Here is a 21,479-nt window from a genome sequence, read left to right as displayed (position 1 = left end):
TCTTATTAATGAATGATGAATTGGAAAGCCTCAAACAGAAAGTTGGCGGTTGATGACTTTATGCAGCAAGATCATCAGGACTAGCTTTGTATGTGCAAACAACAGGTAGTACGCTCAATTTTAGAATAGGGGCTTGGATGATGAACGGGGGGATGTAAAGGTTATAATTTTCAGCGCGCGTTTCTGGATGCTAACCAAACGAGATATGTGAGTGTAATAAGTATTTCCCCAAGTGTAATACAATATTTGATATGTGTATGGATGAAGGCGTGATAAAGTGGAGAAGTGTATCAATGCTGAAGTTTGAAACGCGTTTTAATTATTGCCCTATGCCGAAGCCAAGTTCTTTTTTTGCCACCGAATCAACGTGGTGTCAAATTTTAGATTGTAATCAACAATGACTCCTAGGAACTTCGCAGAACTTAATTGTTTAATTGGCACATTGCCTATTCATATGTGTAAGTCAGATGTCATCAGTTTATGAGGAGAATGAAAAACTATGAACAGAGAGTTTACACCGTTTATACTTATATAATTCATAAGACACCAGTCTTCAATCTTGAGTGCAGTGTAGTTTAATTTATCTAATAGCTCATTGGGGTTGGAGGCAGAAGCTACGATCGTCGTATCGTCGGCGTATAGAAAACACTGCAGTTATGTAATTCGGCAGATCGTTAATAAATGTCATAAATAAGAGTGGGCCGAGAATTGATCCCTGAGGTACACCTTTGGTGATGAGCCTATGTTGTGAAAAAGCGACATTGATGTAGACGCTTTCATACCTGCTTGAAAGCGTCTACGGGCCAGTAATGCCATCACTTTCTAACTTAGAAAACAAAACTTCGTGGTTAAAGTTGTCAAAGGCTTTTTTTAATCAGTGAACACTGAACCGGTTATTAATCCCCTGTCCAAATTTGTTCGAATACAGTCAATAAACCTAATGACAGCGTGTTCTGTTGAAAGACCCGTGCGGAAACCAAACTGCGACGAGGACAGTATGTTAAATTTAGCGAAGTAGCTAGAAATACGAATTTCACTTAATTTTTCTACTATTAATTTTGCTGAAAAACGGGAGTATAGAAATTGGCCTGTAATTTTCTACCAATGTCGGATCACCTTTCTTTAGTATAGGAATTACTTTAGCAATCTTCAGTTGCCTAGGAGAAATTCCTGCTGTAAAAATCAAGTTGACTATATGGCAGATAGCTTCAGCGCTAACGTGTCTGACCGATTTAGTATGTACTGAGTGTATGTTGTCCTAGGCCAGCTCCTGTATTCTTTGGTTGTGTAATGACCGTTAGCACTTCATCAGTTGTACAAGGGCATAAGAAACAAGATTGAGGTTGCCTTTCCAGCTGTGGCACTCTAGGACTTAAATTAGTTTCCGAAGACGAAAAAAAATTACAAAATACTGCTACTTATCTGTTCGGGATTTTGTCACTATTCTGTTCTCGATAGTGATAGTCTTGACGGTAGCTGTCTTGTTATCCCGATTTACGGAAGTCATTAATGATATTCTATTTCTGTTTAACGTTTGTGCACGCGCCCGATTTTCTGTTCGAAATACTCATTTTTTCCGCTTGCTTTAGGGCACCGTCTAACTGCGCAAAAGCAGTCTCGTAACGTTCTTTAAGTCGGGTGTTGAACGGTTGCCTTTTTGTTTTTAGATATAGATTACCTTTCTTGCGAAGGGAATCCAAGAGACCCGCAGACACCCACGGGCAACGTGGTGCGTCAGATCGCTTCGTAAAATGTTACATCCTTAGCGCAAACTTTTACCGCATATAAAATTATGCGGGCAAACTCACTCAAATCTAGTTCGGCATCAGAAAAGCATAGGACCCGCTAAAGAAATCAGTGCGCTCAATTAACTCAACATAGTCGGACAGATTGAATTTCGTCCACTGTAATTGCCTTTTGGGAAGGACTACTAGGTAAATCAAAATAAAAGAAGATTGGGTAGTGATCTGTAATATCTGCCTGTAGAATTCCTGTATGAGGGTGCATGTCGAGATTGGAAATTATGTTATCAATCAATGAATTAGAACCTTGCCTTGAACATCAGGTTGCGGCGTTAATCAATGACTCAAATCCGAAGCCCACAAAACAGCCAGTAAAGTCTACAAAAGCAAGGTTTTTGTTGTCTAATAAGTCAATGTTGAAGTCACCTAAAATGATCGAATTCTTATTTTCTCGTGGAATTTTGTCTAGCGTTTCTGATACTCCCGCACTAAATTCTTTTATCGATGAAGACGGTGATCGGTAAACCGTGCCAATGATTGTTTTTTTTTTCTCTGAAATGGAAGGAAGGAAGTTTTCTATTTCCAGCCATACGGATTCAGCATTTCGCAACATCGATAGGCAGATCGGCACGCCTTTTATAGGATACAGTTTGTGATACAAACATAGCCACACCACCATGAGGGCTACCAGCGCGGTGACAGTATTCGGATAGCATATTGTGGGAAAGAATACAAGGTTTCGTCCCCCGAGGAAAGCCATGTTTCGGTTACACAAATAAGTTTAAAGTTATGATCAATGTTATGCAACAATACATCATCAAAATGCTTTCTTAAGCTTCGGGCGTTAACATGAATAGCTGAAGGGAGTTCACGAGAACCGATTTTTTTCGGATAACTCTTGTGGAGAAAAATAATCCATGATGCGATCGTTCAATTGTCATGAAATACACACAAGTCACTTCCGCTACGAATTCGGAATACCTTGCCATCCGCATTCTTTCTCGCTTTAATTACGCACTTTTCTGTTCACAGGTGAAGGCCCTAGCAAACAATTTCTTGTTTAATGGCGTCAGGTGTTCGTTAACATATATTGCAGTGTCATTGCTGCCAGAGAAGCGAAGCCTGCTTGTTGTCAAACGCGCCTTACGGGCTTCTCGAAGAAAGTCTGTTCGTTTAGCACAAGAGAAGAAGCGAACAATGAGGTTCCTCTTTCCAGCATCTCGCGTAGAAACTCGGTGGACAACATCAATGTCCTCCACCTTTATCGAGCTCCCAATCTTGTCACCGATTTTCTGAATTATTAGGAGGCAGTCTTCTGCTTGAGTATGAGGGACGCCTCGTATCTCAAGGTTATTGAGACGGAAATACTGATTCCAATTCTTGTACTTGGTGAGAAAGTAGCTCATCCTGTTTCCTCAGTTCTTTATTTTCGGTGACAAGTGTGGCATGAGCTGATTTGAGGTCATCGAAAGAATCACTGATGACTGACACTCTCTTTTTGAGGCTTTCGAGCTCTTGCTGTAGCGCCTTAAATTCCGCGTTGTTTTCCTGTGCAAATTCTTTTTTTTAAATTAGTGATAGCCATCAGCAGTCCCTTCATTTTGGTTTCAAAAGTACCGCTCAAATTTTCAAGTTCTTTTACTAGTGAAGGAACCATTGGAGCCATACTGCACAGGTGATCGGTAGACAGTGAATGAGCGCAAAGTTTGATAATGATGTTAAACAGTACCTGCAGGTATCGCAAGGTAGTTAGGCCTGGCTCTGTTTATTATCTCCGAAGAAAAAACGACCTATTACCGTTACCTTTATTTCAAACGCGGGTGTTTGCTGCTCGTCCTCAGCGTGTTGCTAGCGTGAATAGCAACTAATTTAGTGTCGTTGTGCGCGCAGGCCTGAAAGCAATTTGTAAATCTTGCTTTCTCAGATGCTTGCGCCTTCTTGAAGCGCATGCTTTAGATGAACTGAAACGTATAAGTGAAGAAAATGGATGCATTTCGAATGCCTCGATGAGGGCCTTTTGTGCAGTTCGTTAACCGTGATCTAATGGATGCGTAATTAAAAAGTATTCAATCAATCAGGTGAAAAGTCTGTTAGACTTCTTTTCTCTAGGTACTTACAATATATATTTGTAGGGGTTCTACGTCCCAAAACCACGATATGATTATGAGAGCTAGAGGCCGTAGTGAGTGGCTTTGAATTTTTAGACCAGCTGGGGTTCTTTAACGTGCACCTGAATATAAGTACACGGGCCTCGAGCATTTTCGCCTCCATCGAAAATGCGGCCACCACGGCTAGGATTGGATCCCGTGACCTTCGGGTCAGCCGTCGAGCACCATAACCACTACACCATCGTGTAGTGGTTTCTTTTGTGCTCTGTATGCCTCTAATTCTGGTGTAAGTAATGTTGGCTTTCTCGCATAATCCGATTCACTGAGTACGTTTCTACTACTTGCCACATTATTAATTAAAGAAATGCTGAACAACAGAGACTTGTCGTAAATAATACAGCTTAAGGTGTATATAACCTACAATTTTAAGCGTGAAACTATCTTTGGCAGGGTAGCTGCAAGGGCTGTACATTATTTCGTAATGCTACGATGGTGCTTAGAATGACAGCAAGTTGAGCTAGTCGGTAGGGGTTCATCAAGAAACAAGGTAAGGCATGCAAACACAGACACAAGAGACTAGAACGATACAACACAAGACGTTCATGTTTACTTGTCCTCGTCTCTCCTGTCTGTGTTTGCATGCCTTACCTTTTTTTGTGACGGGTACGACGGTGCATCTGTGCTAACATTTTTCCTCGTCCTCCAATGCAGTCGCAGAAATTGGTGGTCCGTTCGGCCACTGTTGTTTTCCGCGCACTTCCTGCCCGGAGGCCATCAGGGAAGCCTCAACGCGCGGCGCGATCTGTTTCCGCGCCCGTGTTTGCACATGCCTGAGTGCGCGCCGCGGGCGACCAAAGTTTCGTGGGGAGCCGGCCTGTCAGTCTACGGGTGTTGGACGACACCGTGGTCCCTGAGGGGAGATCGAGTTAGCGTGGCAAGGAACTGTTGACGGAACCTCGCATCGGCGCGGGTGCCGCAGGCTTTCATGGACAGTTTCACCCGGATTCAGTGAAATGTGCGTTCGGCAAAGGGAGCCTTCAAGTATAGCGGCCAACGGAACGAGTCCATGATGCATGTTTGAGAGTATATGCAGGTTAGACAGCGCAGTTTACAGATTACAATTAATCAGTCTAAACTGATTCATTGCTTCCCTTGTGTTTCTTTTACCTTTCGTTGTGTTATTTCTTTTTGCTAAAACTGACGCCAAAAGGACTTCGTTATCCTTTGCCGACGAAATATATTGACGAAGGAACTCCTATGTCACGCTTATGCTGCTTGAAATCATCTTTCAACGTGTGGCAGCACAAGCGAAATCATACGTCTTTTTTGCTCTTTTCTTTTTATTTTTGTATTCTTTAATCGACGGAGATCCACTCCAAATATAACAGGCGCTGATTGTACAGTGACTCGCCTCCGTTATTGTTTCTTTGATCGAACCTGTACGTGTTCGTGTCGCTGCATGTTTGAGTCTTTCCTATTATTTGATTACTTATTTATTTTAACTTCTAAATATTCAAGCGAAATTTGAATATGTAAAAAAAGGAAAACGGAGTATAAAAAATAAGGAGTGTCCGTAATGTTTTCCTTTCACGTAATTAGCCATGTGAGGTTTTATATTTGGTTTGAGAGAAAAAACCTGCACTCCACAGAAAATCTCCATCACCGAGGCCAACCGCCGCAAGGGCATCGAGAATGGCCTCATGTAATACGTTATCGTATGGGACTCTCACACCTAAGATCGAAGCTGCAGGTAGCCGCTTACGGGACCCATCGTGCTCATTCATTGTGTCAACATACGATGGCCAGACTACACGATGCTATACCTCCAGAAGCGTTGCTCAAGGCGAAGTTCTCAGCCCGACGCTATTCAACCTCGCACATATTGGGCTTGCTGAACACTTGCCAACTACGACCAATATTTCAATGTGCGCAGAAGACATCCCTGTCTGGGGTTCGGCATTCACACGTCCTCAGATAGGTGAGCGGCTTCAAAGAGCAGCAACTTTGACAGCGAGCTACTTGTGTAAACAAGGTATCAGCATATCACCAGAAAATTGTGCTCTAGTGGTATTCACTCGCATACCAATGACGCCTTACGTCATCTCAATCAACGGGCGGCCCATTTCTTATGCCAGAACTCAAAGGTTTCTTGGCGTTATCATTGACAGGGACCTCTGTTGGAGCCCGCACGTGGCCTACATGCCTACATGAAGCAGCGCATGACAGCTGTTTACCGCTTGTTCAAGTTCTTGGCAGGAAAGACGTGCGGGATGTCAATAGACGCAATGTTGGAACTCTACAGAGCGCTGTTCCTCGGTTTTCTTATATATAGCCTGCCCGTGTTGAGTAATACTTGTAAGACCAATATTCGTGTTCTGCAGGCAGTAAAAGCATAAGCACCTAGAGTGTGCCTTGGTTTGCCCGGATGTACGTCAACAGAGGCAACTATTGTGATTGCTTCTGACCATCAAATGTAAACTCACATTACGGTGGAAGTCCTGAGAACGCACGTCAGATATTTTTCACGTGTTCCCTGTCATCGCCTTGCAACACTGCATTCAGAGAGGCGCCAAGAATCGTTCTCGAAAACTGTTGTCAAGTACAACGAAAAACTTCCCTTGGGCTTCACCACTGCATCTAAACCACTGATGCCCCCTTTGGTGTCTTGTTCGGCCCGCAGTGCATCTCACTGTACCAGGGATACGGAAGAAATCTGAGCGGTCGTCACCTGTGCTGGAGCAACAGTATCTGCTTCTTTTGCACGAGAGGTATGCGACAGTGCAAATATGTATACCGATGGTTCCACAAACCTCCAGTGTTCGTCCGGTGCTGTGGTTGTCCCAGCAAGAGCTATTACCATCAATTTTAGGACTGACCACACCACGACGTCGACAGCTGCGGAACTAGCTGCTCTGACCGCTGCACTTTGTTTGGTCAATCGGAAACCACCTCAACAATGGTCGATCTTCAGCGACTCAAAAGCAGCCGTACAATCTGCGCTATCTGTACTGCGTTGCGGGCCATACGAACAGTTCGTATTCGAAATTTGATGTCTTGTCCACACTTCACATGAAAAAGGCCACCAAGTGACGCATGAGTGGCTGCCAAGTCACTGCGGCGTCATAGCGAACGAACACGCCGATAATGCCACTTGGGCAGCTCTTGAAAGCACGCAGGAAGATACCATCCCACTTTCAAGGTCTGACGCAGCCAGCAGTCTTCGAGTGATTGTTCAGGAGATCACGCTCGCTCTATGGTGCCCACCAAGCAGCCAAACCAACCGGACCAGTCGTCAACGCCACCTATCCTCTTTGATGCACCTCTGTACGCCAACTGCACTGCACCGATGACAGGCCTGGCTGTTTTATCGCTTATGGCTAGGGGTGGCATTTACGAAATCCTATTCCTTTCGCATTCGAATAGCCGACAACGCTCCTTGCGATGCCTGTCGTTGCGAGGAGGCGCTACACCACATCCTGTGCGACTGTCCGGTATATAATGTTCAGAGAAAGTCACAGGCGTCCGTTCTAGCGCACCTTGACAGTACATAAATGTCTCTTGAAACTATTCTTGCATGTCGTCGACAGAAGACATCGCAGCTGAAGGCGACGAATGCACTGCTGAGCTTTTGAAGAAAAACGGACTTGGCCAAGCGGCTGTGACAGTGATGCCGCGTACCAGGGGCGTAGCCAGAAATTTTTTCGGGGGGGGGGGGGTTCAACCATACTTTATGTATGTTCGTGCGTGCATTTGTATGTGTGCGTGCCTATATACGCAAGCACAACTGAAAAATTTCGGGGGGGGTTCGAACCCCCCCAACCCCCCCCTTGGCTACGCCCCTGCCGCGTACCACGCAAGAGTGACGGACTCTGTTATGTAGTACAACGCAAGTGTACGTGCCGTGTGATTTGCTGTCTTTCTCTCTCTTTCCTCTCCATCTTTCAATATCCCCAATCCTGTTCCCATGTGCAGGGTAGCAAACCGGTTGTCCTAAACTGCTTAACCCCCCTCCCCTTCTTCTTTACTATTTCTTCTTGAAAAGAAAAAAATACAGTTTCACCTCGAAGGCGAAGCTATCAAAACTGAAATGTTATACGGAGTAAGCCTAGCGGCTAACTCCTTTGCGATCTCATCTCGCGTAACTCTACAAAACGCTCATTTAAGCGAATACGACCACCCCAGGGAGCTAAACGGGTTTCGTGCTGTCTGTCGTCTCATCGCGAAGCAGTGAGAGTACAGCACGTATACGAGCCGTCCACTGAAGCCTGTCGAGATAGCGCGCGCGCCAGCTCTCGCGACCGCGCCCATACGATTAAAGTTCGCAGTTGCTACTCAAGCAGCGCCACCTCCCCCCCCCCCCCCCCCCCAACTATGAACTCCCCTTCACGCCCATTCGTGCTCCTATTAATGTCCCTTCATGCTCGTTGCCCCGACGAAAGACGGGCGCGGGGCGTTTCCTCTCTCATGAGAAGCCCTCGACGACAGCCCTCGCACGCGGGTGATGTTATCACAAGCGCCCTTCGTGCGACGGAGATGGCCGGCGCATTTGGTCCCCGTTTCAGCCACGTTGGTCTCCAGCTCTCTCGCGCGCTTTTACTAGCGCGTATTACATACGATGCGCGGACCGATGTTATCGGTCTGAACTTTGTACGGAACATTACGGCGACTGCGAGAACCCGCCGAGAGTGTCCACGTAACCGCTGTCACAATATTAACTAGGACCGATATATAAACCAGTGGTTCTCAAATGGGAGTCCACGAAAACCATCCTCTCAAAAAAAAAGCAAATCAAAAGAAAAACGTTTTTGGAAACACACCATGTCCCATGACAGCGGCCCCTTACGAATTTTAGTATGCGTCATCGCACAACACTTTTGCATTTTTGCATGCTTCTCCTTCTCGATGAGATGGCTGTAAAGCTTTCAATGCAGTTTTCAACGACATAGGCAGGCGAGCATGTTTTTTCTAGGCTACCATATTTGAAGAGCAGGTATAGCTAGAAACAGTTTAAATGTGGCTGCGGACCGCATAACTTATTGACAAGCTGTTGAGGTCGAATTGGCGTGTCACTTTAGTTTGTTCGACCATTTTTTTGCCAGGGAGAAATAAGAAGCACCTAATGTCACGCTGCATGTTGTGTTAATTTATGACCCCCCCCCCCCCTTCCTCTCACTGCAAGGGGTTCCTCATCTCTCCCACCGGTCCACGAAAATCCCGAAACATCCATGGCTGAAAACCACTGATGTAAACAGTGAAATTACGGTTACAGATTCGCCACGTAATGCCGTCTTGCCGGGATTAAGCAATTTTCAACGGAGCCCATCCGAAGAGGCTTCTTTAACGCGCCTTCCACTCAGTGCGGACAAACACCCCACAAAAGCTGGACAAGTGGTCTCTTACTGCACTGAAACGCGATCCGCCTAGTATATAGTAACAACTTGCAAGTGGCTAAGTTGTAAGAGGCTTTTTCGCTCGGACTGCCACACAAGGGTTTCGCTTCGGTCCACGCACTCGCCATGGTTTCTCCCCAGTTTTACACAGCGCGCGAGTTTGTCAGGAGCGCAGAGCACCGACGGTAGGCAAATTAACTTCACGCGCCGCGTGCCCAAGCGAGTGTGCAACAGCCGAGGGGCGGCTCACCGTCATTGAGCGTGATGCACCCGCTTCACGGCTCGCTGAGCGGGACGCGGCCGCGCTGCTTGTTTCCACGCTTCCAGGGTTAACTAACGAAGTCCGGCAGCCAGGCAGAGAAGCGCCTGCCCTGTACCTGCGAATCAAAAGGAAAAGAAATGCAAAGCAGATCAGGAGAGATTACTAGCCCCGTGAGTCGAGCGCGTGTTCTCTGCGCTGTAATGAAAGTTGTTCGTCGACTAGCGCCGTCCTCAAGTAACCACCGTCCGCGACAGCGGGTTGTTCTGTACGAAGCCCTAACATCCGTTCACCTGTCGGCATCCAGGTAAAAGGCGTTGTACCGCCTTTTCAACATACCACACTGAAGCGACTACAGCTGTATTTTGACACCTGTTCCAAGCCTACTCTAGGCGTAATTAACATAGCGGGGCAGGTGTGCAGGTTTGTAGGTTAGTTGCAAATTCCTACTCTTGTAGGCAGCCGTTTTCATATATGCATAATGAATGTTTGATAAGCACACAAAGCAGTAAAAAATGCTCAGTGGCTCGGCACCAAATTACTAATGTACAAAACACTGATCCGCCCTATATTAGAGTACGCTTCGTGTGTGTGGAATCCATACAAAGTGTGTGACGTGAATAAAATTGAATCTGTCCAAAGGAAATCTGCTCGCTTCATTTTTCATCGCTACTACCATGATTTTTCGCCCTCATCTGCAATGAAATCTTTGAAGTTATCTCCATTGTGCGCTAGGCGTGGCATTGACTCTTTGAAACTTCTGCACTCTTATGTTCATTCATCATGCCGGCTATCTAATGATAATTACATCGTGTATGCTAATGCTCTTGCAAGTAGACGTGGTAACAATCTTAACATAAGGCAATTCTTCGCACGTACTAATATGTTCAAATGCAGTTTTTTTCCGAAAATTATTGTCTACTGGAACGATCTACTCGGTTCTGTTCGTGAAATGAATATGTCAGATTTTTTGGAGGCACTTGAATGACATTGTTGTCCTTTTTTTTTTCCTTCTTTTTATTTATGTACCCGGTTGTGCTCAAGAGGTGGCGATATTTGTTCCGAAGAAGAACTTGTTGTGATGTTACTGTTATTCTTTCCTATTGTATGTACCCCACTCCTGCAATAGCCCTGCATTGGGCTGCAGTATTTGAAAATAAATAAATAAATTTATGCACCTTAACGTAGCGTCAGAGCACGCCCGTAGATAAATCCTTGTAGTTTGGAGACGGGTTGATTACAGTGCGGTGAAAAATATCTCTACGTATCACAGGCAGCGTTGAGCGACCTGGATTTTTATAATTATTAAAGAGTGTCGCACCAAACCTGCAACTGCTTTTCTCCATCTTCCATATTATGGTTTCCGCGGAGATAAATACAAAGGCATTCCTATTAGGGGTGCGCGCATATGAAGATTTTCAACTTCGAAGCGAATTCCAATAATGAAAACCAAGTGCGAATCGAATCAAATATTTTTCAAATATTTTCGAGTGCGAATAGTACAACTATTGACTTCTCCGAAAGAAACATAATAAATAAAATTTTCTTTCTTTGCACCATCCATACATGAAGAAGTAAGTGTGTTGTACAAAAAATAATGTACGGGAAATAAATGCATTGTACAACACAATTGCTCGACAGTTCACCATACGCAGTTATTTAATGTGGTCGTGGAACATGGATACCTGCTTGGTATGTTCGTGTAGCGGCGACACCGTTATGCGTGTCGCCATTCCCCCAGACAACGTGAACAGCCGCTGTGCTGATACGCTAATCTGGTCGTCATTGTTTGGTCCAATAGGCATGTTTTCTCACTTGGGAGAAGCAATGACAACTGATCACGTACAATGACAACGTACAATGTTCATCGCAGGTTCTTCATCGCAGTTAAATGCAGAATAATTCCAGGCCTCCTAGCTTCTAGAAATTTCTTCTTAACCATATTTAAACTTTTTTAGCGCGCACAAAAGACAAGGCCAAGAAAGATGGAGACACACGAGCGCTAAAAAAGCGCGCTAAAAAGTTTAAATATGGATACATACCAACTTGCCCAGTTATCAGTCCTAATGCAATTTCCTCTTAACTTTGCAAATCCTCCGTATTTGTTTTCGTGGCGTTGTTTAGTATAACTTAGGCACTCCGTCGCAACAAGATGCTCGGCCTCATACGCAATGTCATGCTCCGGGCACTACGTTTGAATACTGGCGCAACACCTGCGAAAGCACATTGAGGGGAACGTGGCGACTGAATTAATTTGTGTACACTTGTAAATCAGATTTCGCGAAATCTTGCACAGGTATCTTAGTCTTTGGAGACAGGTTGCAATCCTTGAATTTTTTCCTTCCCCTGCTGTACTCCACAGGTTTCCTCCTCTCCCTCCGGGGGTGGGGAAGGGTTAGATAAAAGCATACAAGGTACTACTAAGGAAAGCAGTAGCTGCCTTGTTCCTGAGGAAGAGTCCCATTGTAGGCATGCTTACATTACGGGCGACGTTCCTCGCTCGATTCCTGTTTACGCGCTGCAGAGTCAGATCTCATTAAGGCATGAATAAATCACGTGTTCTATGCCGGAGGCAGTACGAACACTCTATATCTTTTATCGCTGCAACTGTCGCATACAGCATGTGCAGAATAGGTGGGTAAGTATCTGTTGTTTACCGAGCAGTAAGCAAACATCTTTAGGGCGCGTACAACACGGCTCTTTGTTGACGCTCGTCAGAGAAGCTCCGTGTCACGCTCTAGAAAGCAATGCGGGCCTGTTTGCCAAACGGTAATAGGTGAGAGGCGACGCACAGATCACACATCTGTCCCGAAGTGCCCGCATTGTAGCCAGTGGAGCCCTGGACTTGGGCCCCCGCCCATCCACCTCATGAGCCCTTATCCCAAACCCTTATGAATAAAGTTCTCTCTCTTTCTTCTCGAACACGAAGGGCGTTATAAAAGTAAGGCGCGGTGCATCCGACTGAGGCATTTCACGAGTGCTCGCAAAGAAGCGCCTTGCCACATGCAGTTCACTCGGGGATACGCTCCGAAGACGTTCGGAGACAAGAGACAGAATCGCAATACTGTGAACACTCACCGTAAAGTTCTTGTTATTACGTGACGCTGCGGCCTTGTTGTCCGTTACCTTTTGCTCGATTCTTCGATTCTCCGTAATATTGGGTCTTGGGAGAAGCGAAGCAAGTAATTGTGCCGATTTCATGCGCACGTGGTGAGCCATATAGAGCGAAACAGTGAAACGGTTAATTATGTGTATGTATACATGCAAAACAACCAATGCGACGACAGTTTATTTTACTACGGAGCTGTTTAGGCTCGGAGTAAGGCCGGTGTTGTGGACAGAAAACTCAGCCGGTATGCGCCACAGGAAGCGGGCATGTGCCAAGCAGCTCCTAGCATAGCATAGCCAAGCATAGTATAGTATAGTATAGTATAGTATAGTATAGTATAGTATAGTATAGTATAGTATAGTATAGTATCTATGGCAAGGGAGTGGGAAAGGGAAGCGAGGGGGCGGGGGAGCGATGTGGAGGAGAGGAGTGAGGAAAGGAGTAGGGGACAGGGCAAAGCACGGCATAGCCTTGTGTTGTATAGTTTAGTTAGGGGATGGGAAAGGGGAAGTGGCCGTGAGAACAAGATGAAGAAGGAACTCAGTCTGCGTTCTCCAGGTGTTGGCGCTTGCCTGCTAGCTCCGCTCTCTACTGATATTTGAGAGTCGTAGAACTGGGTTTAATTTTTTTTTACCCTATGGGCACACTGCGCTTCTAACTCTCCGTTGACGAGAGTGCCTGTAGCGGCGGCGCACGCGTCGCTGGGGTAATTGCAGCCTCGGGCGCACCGGCCGACGGCGGCAGTCTTCGCGGCTGCTTGCTTGCGTTTTTTTGGTCATTATGTGCGAACCGAACATGTTTAAGCCATGATGCATCGGTCTCGCGATGCAGCAGCGTGACTTCGTGCGCTCTGGGCTTCCACAATGTTCACAATGATTCACCTGAAACGAAGCTTTACGGCTTCTCGAAAGCTCATTCGGAGAAGAAGAGATGTTTATGCTGTATTCAAGTTGTTCGCTGCGACAAATTATAACTATTTTTTTTTGCGTTCGACCGAGGGTGTTATTGCAGGGTCAGCTGGTCAGGACTTGGAGCATTGTGCCAGATCAGCCATACTTTCGATGCAGTTTTTTCATCACCGCATGGCCTCTAAAACGCGGTGTGATTGTCTCGCCGTTAAAGAACCGCGCGAATGTTTTTCCATTATCGTTCCTATTTTTGGTGCACAACCCTGAGAAAACAGTCTAGAGCCCCAAGAAAAACACTAGAATCTTCTAGAATCTTCGGCAGGCATTTCGTGGGCAATACTCTTTTTTTTTTCTTTTTTTTTCTTTCCTTCTTTTTTTTCTTTTTTTGTGGGCACGGCGGACCATCAACCAGCATGTGGATTTATAAGCCTTTGCTCTGATTCATGCAGGTATGCGTTGCTGTAGCCGCATCAACTGTGCAGTCGCATCCAGCTGTCAACACGGGATTGTGCCGACCATATCTGACGAACAATGAAGTGTGGCCCCTAATCGCATCAGCTTCTTCGGCGCCGCTGGTACAGCCCAGCTTGCTTCGTGACGACGCCCCTTTGCTCCTTCAAGATGCTCTTCCTGAGGCGCCACTTGTTCATCACGTGACGTCGGCACGCCGCCTTAAAAGGAATCGATCCCAGGCCTACAGTTTTTGAGGGCACGGCGGACCATCAACAAGCATGTGGATTTATAAGCCTTTCCTCTGCTTCATGCAGGTCAGTGACTACTATTGTACAATTAAGAGTGATTATCGTGGTCTTATGGTCTTGCCGTGCCCCCAACAGTGCATCTCTATTGTCAAAAATTTGTATTGTGTGTGCTTGCTTGCGCTGTGCGGGGATGTTGAGCTAAACCCCGGCCCATCGAGCGGCAGTAACTCCTCCGTTGAATCCATGTTCAAGGAACTATTATCAGGTCAAAGTAAACTGACAAAAGAAATAACAGCGCTTAGGGAACAACAGTCTACCATGGAAAGACTGGTGGCTGATCTTGGAGCCAGGTTTTCTGAGCTAGAAAAGAAAAGTTTCTCGTGTCGATGACCTCGAACGAACAGTAAAATCTCTGGAAGCAAAACTGACTGACCTCGAGGATAGGAGTAGGCGTTCAAATATGGTAGTCTTTGGTATTTCTGAAGACCTGAATGAAACGGAATCAGTCCTTAAAAATAAAGTTCTCGACGAAACTTTCGCTGCAAAACTTGACATTCATTGTAAATCTGTCGGTAGAATACACCGCCTTGGCAGGCCGGGCAAACAAAGACCAGTCATAGTGTATTTCCAGGACTTTAATGAAAAGCAGCTTGTGCTGAAGAATGCTTACAAATTGAAAGGCTCCAGTATATCGATCCAGAATGACTATTCCCGAAGTACACTGATGAAGAGAAGGCACCTATGGATCAGCGCAAGGGCTGAGAAAGAGCAGGGAAAAAAAGTTAGCTTAATTAATGACAAACTGCGGGTAGGTAATAAGCTTTTCATTTGGGACGAACAGAGAAAGTCGAGAATCCAAGTTCAAGTTGACCAGGGCACTTCGAAGAATGACTGACGCGCTCCCGTAGCACCTAAAGAATTGCGTGTCCTAGACATTAATGCTAGGAGCATTGTTAACAAGTCTGAGAATCTTGAATCGCTTATCTCGAGTTACAGCCATCACGTAGTTGTCTTAACTGAAACGTGACTGCATGACGATATTGATGACACAGTTGTTTTCCCTCCGCCTTATCAGACCTTTCGTCGCGATAGGTCTTCGAGGGGTGGCGGGGTTGCAGTTTTGGTTAAAGAAAACATATCTGCTGTTCTTTTACGTCAAGCGAATAACTTAGAAACTGTTTCATTGAAACTTTCTTGTTGGGGTAAATCATTTTTGTTGTTTGCCGTGTACCGAGCCCCTAACTCACCTGCGCAATTCCTTTTTGACCTTTGCGAACACATTGCATCCTTTACAAGTGCCAATGTGATGCTTATAGGTGAGTTTAATCTCTCAGGCATTGATTGGGAGAACGCGTCCTTCTTTGCTGAATTCAACTTGCACGTGAACTACCTACGCAATATTATGCTTTATCATAACTTGCAACAAGTTGTCAATCAACCAACACGTATTCATGATACGTCAGCAACGATTCTCGATCTTGTTTTGTAAGTCGATCAATTGAAAAAGTTTCTGTCTCCGTTGAACCTGGCATTTCGGACCATCTACTCGTGTATTTCACGTGCTCGTTGAACCCGTGTGACGTCATTAAAAAGAACACAATCACTATTAAATATTACTCTAGAGCCAATGATGAAAGTGTTTTAGATTACCTTGAAATATGTCTTGACAGTTTCCAAGACCATGATATTACTGCACTTTGGAACTGTTTTAAAGAAATTGTCAATCATTGCCTCAACAATTTCATTCCGAGCAAAACTAAACGAACATCTAAAGTTACTCCCTGGATGACAAGAGATATCTTGCACCTTAAAAGAAGAGTTAAGCGCTTAAGACGGCGGTGTGCTTCACGTGAAGCTTTTCATCAAATGCAAGGTAGCTTAAATCAAAAAGTGAGTCATGCTAGACGTTGGTACTTCCAGCATACGCTACCAGAGTTTATTCGCTCCTCACCACAAAAATTTTGGGGCTTTCTAAGAAAAAAGAACCAGGAATTTAGCCACATTGTACATGAGGGGCATATAGTTAACGAAAATCACAACATTGCGCAATACTTTAATGAATACTTTCATAGTGTTTTTTCGAGTTTTGATGCTACTACACATCATAACCGTAGACCATACTTCTCTGCACCTGATATTGTATCAATACCAGGTGTCGTTTCTATGCTACTTAACCTTAAAACTAAATCCTCCCCAGGTCCAGATGATATACCTAATGTTTTTTTGAAAAGGTATGCAGAAGCATTAGCACCTTTCATAGCTCGTATATTTCAAGTGTCCTTGTCTTCAGCTACGCTGCCTAATGATTGGCTTTCGGCACGTGTTGTACCTGTACTGAAAAAAGGTGACCCCACACTAGTAACAAATTATCGCCCTATATCACTAACCTCATCATGTTGCAAACTACTTGAACATATAATAGCTAAGGAAATTATTAAGTTTTTAGAGGATAACAGCATACTGTCTTCCTGTCAACATGGCTTTCGCAAAGGTTTCTCCACTATAACACAGTTAACAACAGTTGTTCACGATTTCGCTAGTGTTCTTGATGGGTCCGGCCAGGTTGATGTTATATTCCTAGATTTTAAGAAAGCCTTCGACCTTGTATTACATAGCAAGCTTATTAGTAAACTAGAATCAATTAATCTTCCAGCTTATATAGTTAATTGGGTGGCTGCCTATCTGTCTAACCGCAATCAGTTTGTTTCTAATAGTGGCCACTCCTCTGAGAAGCTACCAGTTTCATCTGGTGTGCCCCAGGGCAGTGTACTTGGCCCCTTATTATTCTTGATATTCATTAACGACATTACAAATGAAATACATTCTCCTGTTCAAATTAAATTATTTGCAGATGATTGTGTACTTTATAATGAAATTAAATGTCATGAAGATCAACTATTACTCAACTATAATCTCCAAAATATTCTTTCCTGGTGTGATCGGTGGAGCATGGAGTTAAATGTCAGTAAAACAGTGTACATGTCAATAACTAAAAAGAAATCTAAAAAACTTTCTTTTGGGTACAAACTGGGTTCGAAAGGCTTGCAGAAGTGAATGAGTACAAGTACCCTGGGAATCACAATAACTAACAACCTTAGTTGGAATACGCACATTACTAACATATGCAACTCTCCGTTGAGAAAACTTTGCTTTCTCAGACATAAGCTAAAAGATACACCCTCTAGCACTAGGTTAACGGCTTATACATAACTAATTCGGCCTAAACTTGAATATGCCAGCATTGTCTGGGATCCGTACGACAAAAACTAATATCGACTTCACTGGAAATGATTCAGCGTAAAGCTGTCAGGTTCATCTATTCTAAATATCGTAATAGTGACTCTCCCTCTAGTTTAATGATGCAGAATGGTATTGAAACTCTACAGTTACGCAGAAAAATACAGAGACTGAAATTTCTGTTTTCAGCTGAAGAATAAACTCTTAGCCATAAACCCAAGTCCTATATAATGTCACTTACTGCTCGAACAACACGACATCGTCACGCTGAATCTCTAACACCCTATCGGACACGCACTAATCTTTTCAAATATTCCTTCTTCCCGCGAACCATCACCGACTGGAACAACCTACCATTTCCCCCCTTGCAAAACGCCGATTTCTTAGAACATGTAACTATTTGAACTTCTGACCATGATGTACCAATTTCTTATACCTTCATTATCTGTTATTTCCTGTTTCCCTAGTCTAAAAAGCCATGTCACTTGGCCTTATTTTATGCCTCTATGTGTACATCTATGTATGACGTGCTTTTGCAACATGGTCTTATTTCTAGTGATGTGAAAATTTTCGTTTGATTATGTTCTACTTTTGTTACTTCAATTTGGAGTGCCCCTTCTAAAGAAACTATGCAGTTTTTGCCTTATTTTATGCTGAAGTTTCTTTTTATATGTATCAGTGTGATTTCTGTTGAGTATGCGATTGCTCGCCTTTATTTGATCTGCCTTCTCATGTACTTCTGCCCCTCCTGCTTGGGCCCCTATTTGGGCCCGCAGTATTTTGCAAATAAATAAATAAATAATTAGGGTTTCTTCGTTAGTATCTTTCGCCATTTTAATTTTTGTATTGCCGCCAGCAAGCTGCATCTATTCGATGCACGTGATAGCGTCTACATCTAGCCAAACAATGCAATCGCAATCGTTAAAGTAGAATGGTTCTGCACGTTGACCGTGTGGCTTCACAGTGGCAATATTCTTAAGATCGTACCATTTCGACACCATTTTCATGAACGTGATGGTGGGCAAACAATCTTGGAATTCTGTCACTGAAGGTGGCATTACGGGTTTTCTTGTCGGACCTCCAGCGCTGTTATCACGACTGGAGAGAACGCTTGCGTAGCACTTCACCGCTTCATCTTCTCAAGGTTGTTTGGCTCCACGTGTGACTGTCAGGAACCTCACTGGCTTTACGAGCAGCTGAGCTGAATGCCGAGTAGCTTCTTTAAGTAGAAGACACCTTGAATTAGATTATCTGTGTCAGTCATCTCTCTTTCCACAAAAGTGTTTCTGAGGTTCTTGATCAGATGGTTGGATCAATAGACAAAAAAGAGGGTCAGCAGGTTTGAATATGTGTGGCACAGCAGGCACAAGCGTGCCATCATCCGAAAGGCCCTTGAACAGGGCAACATCACGGAAGCCCACCTCTTCGACTGCCTTTATAACAGTATTTGTCATAGGAAGAAGTTGCTCGCCTCTCAAGTACCTGGTAAAGAAGTAACCAACTGGTATCACATCAGCATTCGATACCGCTCGCCGGACAAACTTGAGGTGTTGTCAACGATATACGACCTTGTCAACTTGACGGTCGTATATCATCTTCTCGTGTATTGCCACTTAATATATATGATTAGGGAGCACATTTGTTGTTCAACATGTAGAGCCTGAAAGTCTGCGCGGAGGCGTTCTGTTATCAGCGATGTTACACCTATTTCGCCTGTTGTGTGCCCGACGTACTTTTGTAGCGTGGCACGACAAGGCAACTTAAACAGGCGCCTTGTCCTGGCATGCTTGTATCCTTTGTTGGAGCATGCTTTCCAGAGCACACTCTCCCTCAGAATTTCTTTACTGTAGGCTGGCTTTTTGGAAATGAATTTCGAGACCTGTGTTTTGAAAAATTCGGCAGTTTTGTAGCATTCGTTTACAACTTTTAGTACACACCAAAAAACAGGCGTTTTCTACGTTTCTTTCGAAAGCTTGTAGCCGTTCACGAACCGTAGCCTGCTGGCTTTGCAGCATCTGCATGAATGCTTCAGACGACAAACTTTTCGCTGCAGGTGATTCATTGTTCTTTTTCGCCTCTTCGATTGTCCGCTTCAAATCAAGGTCTGTTCGAGACGTTTGACTTGTAGTTCAGCTTGTGTGGTGCTCGCTATCAGCAGGCAGCGCAAAAAAAGATGTTGCCTTCGAAAATCCGACAGGTTCGACATGTTCTTCTTCACTGAAGAGATCAGGCTCGACATCTCCATGCGTGCTTTTATCTGAGCTACTATTGTTACGCGAAGTGATACGCTGTCACCTGCTAGTTCTCTACGAGGCCGTGTCCTTATCCCTGGAGTGCTTGCATTTTGTATATGTGAAGGGTGATCAGAGAACACTGTTGGGATAGCACTTGACAAGAAAATTCGCAGTTTAGCACCTTTCTTGTAGTCATTTTCGCTGAAGTGCAGGGAACACACCAAAGAATGGTCGCTGGATACCTACATGCTTTCTTTATCTGACCATGAACTCGATCCGGATTAGTTTGGAACTTGTACTAGTGTCCCTCGTTGATCGCGATCAAGAAATTTAATTCGTATTGACTCTTATCGACATCTGAAGTTGTGACACCGGCATTCAACAAATCCTTGTGGAGATAATTGCGTTTCGGAGAAAATACGAAAGATTCAGATTGCTACGCACTCAAATATGCCAAAACAGTATGCCGGCGCTGTGTTGAAAAAAATGATGACTGATCCCTCGGTTATAGGAAGCGGTATAACACGAAAGTGAAACGCGTCGTCACAGAAGTAGTTTATTGTTTATTGTGTATTGGTATATGAGAGCTTGTACAATATCTACTGTTGTTTCGCAGATATACACCGCTTGATGCGGACGCATCTCACGCACGTGGACGCCTAGTGGCACATCTCCGTACTGACGACCAATGCCCATGATCATGTTTAACCCTTGCGGTAGCTGAAGTTCCTAAGATATACGTGGACACCACTTATGGTGTATGCCGCACAAAGATGGCATCAACAAGCACATAATAAATACAGACACTCGACAAGCAATCTTTGAAAGCGTCGTGAAATGAGAAGAGAAACGGTACGCGCGCCATATCTTCCTTCTAGCCTGGTCGTTACTTCTCACAGGGCGAACGGAGAACGCGGTGCGACAGCCAGGCGATCGTCGGAGAGCTATCTTTCGATATGGATGGATGTTATGAGCGAGGCTTGGGCTAATGCTGCCACCTCACGGTGTGTTAAAGCGTTGACGAAATTGAACTTGTATTGGAAACGTGCCGAATGGGACCGTCGTAGTAAGGACGCGTTTTTTTTTCGAGCTTAGTGGCCCAGATGCTACCGCCGCGTTATAAAGGGGACGATCATAGCATCCATCCATCAATCCAAGAGCACTATGATAGGAAATTGTGACAGATGAAAGGCGCGTTCACGCAGCCACCGTAATGTGTTTGGCGCTTGCTCAGTGGGCTAAACGCCCGCCTGACATCGTCGCTGAGCGAGAGGTCGTGGGTTCGACTCCCATCAACGGAACCTTTTCTTATAGTTTTTTTTCTTTGCCATGTGATGGCATTCATTTTGCTCACGTACTTCTGTGGCCGAAATACGTCTTGAAAGTCTTGTTGGACCCCGGCATAAAACAATTTCGTGTTAAAAAAAGTAGGGTCGGTGCCCATCGCGGCGCAGCACCACTTAGGAAATCGAGATAGACGTTTGCGCCACAATTCTTTCTAGGTGTTATTGTTATAATGTCTATGCATCTGGGAGATGGTGACGCGCCACCTGTCGGTGTCATTATAAAGTGCCGCGCCGACTTGAATAGCGCTGTACCGTCGATGCTCACACCTCTACTTTTAGCTACGATACCTTAGCCTCAGCAGTCAGTCAAGGCAAGGCCCAGCTGTGTCCGTGAGCGTCCACGCCCAGCCGCGGTCATCACCGGCAGTGCCTAGCTCCGAGCATCCTCCTAGCCACGCGCGCCAGCCACGACACACGCCACGCGCCACACTTGCACCTCGTCGTC

At 44.9% G+C, this 21,479-nt stretch overlaps 1 protein-coding gene across 2 annotated transcripts in view; it reads right to left on the bottom strand.

Moving 5' to 3' along the window:
• The window catches only part of LOC119373822 (5-hydroxytryptamine receptor 1), a 189,222-nt gene that overhangs the window by 95,744 nt on the left and 71,999 nt on the right, over positions 1-21,479 (bottom strand). Inside the window, exon 1 of one of the 2 annotated variants that reach the window (XM_049420304.1) lies at positions 9,491-9,600. The exons of the other annotated variant lie outside the window; for it this stretch is intronic. The gene's annotated coding sequence lies outside the window, so the exon portion shown is untranslated. Of the gene's footprint in view, positions 1-9,490; positions 9,601-21,479 lie in introns of those variants that run through there. 2 annotated transcript variants of the gene reach the window in all.

Source organism: Rhipicephalus sanguineus, chromosome 11 (assembly GCF_013339695.2).
Source record: "Rhipicephalus sanguineus isolate Rsan-2018 chromosome 11, BIME_Rsan_1.4, whole genome shotgun sequence".
Taxonomy (NCBI): domain Eukaryota; kingdom Metazoa; phylum Arthropoda; class Arachnida; order Ixodida; family Ixodidae; genus Rhipicephalus; species Rhipicephalus sanguineus.
Note: the sequence above shows the minus strand (reverse complement) of the source record. Positions and strands in the feature narration are given on the sequence as shown.